A 1,064-nucleotide genomic window follows, 5' to 3' on the forward strand; every position below is an offset into this window, starting at 1 on the left:
ACAGAGGGGGTGGGGGGCAAAGACACAGAGAGGGAGAAGCAGGCTCCATGCAGGGTCCTGATGTGGGACTCAATCTCGGATCCCTGGGATCACACCCTGGGCTGAAGGCAGCATTAAACCGCTGAGCCACCTGGGCTGCCCCTAAATAAAAACTTTAAAAAATATATATTTTAGTTCTTTATTCATGAGAGACACAGAAAGAGAGGCAGAGACATAAGCAGTGGGAGAAGCATGATCCCTGCAGGGACCAGATGCAGGACTCAATCCTGTGATCCCAGGATCACACCCCAAGCCAAAGGCAGATGCTCAACCACTGAGCCACCCAGGCATCCCTAAATAAAAACTTTTAAGCGGGGTCAGTGAAGGATCTCAAGATGGCTGGGTGAAAATGTGCTCTAAAAACCATTGACTGGGTAGCATTTAGAGAGCTCACACCCCAAAACCAAAAGGGCATTGTGAACTCTCTGAAATCCTGGAATGACAAGCTTACCTCCAGGTTGACTACTCTTCCTGAGAAACCATCTGCTATCAACTGGGCTTACTACAAGGCCATGTGGCAAAGCCTGGCTTGGTAGATGACTTTGAGAAGCAGTTTAATGCCCTGAAGTTTTTCTGTGCTGGAGGATAAATACGCTATCCCAGTGGATGATGAGGAAAAAGATGTGACAAGCTCTGCCGAGTTTTTGTTTCTCTCAAAGGCCAGGATTGAAGAATATGAAAAAGAGCTGGAGAAGATGAAGAAAATAATTCCATTTGATCAGATGACAATTGAGGACGTGAATAAAGTCTTCCCAGAAACCAAATTAGACAAGAAGTATCCCTATTGGCTTCAAAGCCAATTGAAAATTTATAAACTTGAGTTGGGTAGAAAGTTCTAGCCCTCATACTATAAATGCTAGACATTAAAAATAATGATATGGTGAAAAAAAAACTTAAAAAATTAAATGAAATACAATCTGTACTGTATCCAGAATATTAGTGAACATTTACAAGTCAATAATAATTAAATAATTAAGTAAATTTTAAAAATGGGGAAACGATTTGAAAAGGCAATTCTCCAAGAA

The 1,064-nt window shown here is 41.4% G+C and overlaps 1 pseudogene; it reads left to right on the forward strand.

Annotated features, from left to right (window-relative positions):
* The first annotated feature begins 374 nt into the window (after positions 1-374).
* LOC119879133 lies at positions 375-853 on the forward strand (annotated as a pseudogene).
* The last annotated feature ends 211 nt before the right edge of the window (positions 854-1,064 follow it).

Source organism: Canis lupus, unplaced genomic scaffold (assembly GCF_011100685.1).
Source record: "Canis lupus familiaris isolate Mischka breed German Shepherd unplaced genomic scaffold, alternate assembly UU_Cfam_GSD_1.0 chrUn_S320H480, whole genome shotgun sequence".
In the NCBI taxonomy this organism is placed as follows: Eukaryota; Metazoa; Chordata; class Mammalia; order Carnivora; family Canidae; genus Canis; species Canis lupus.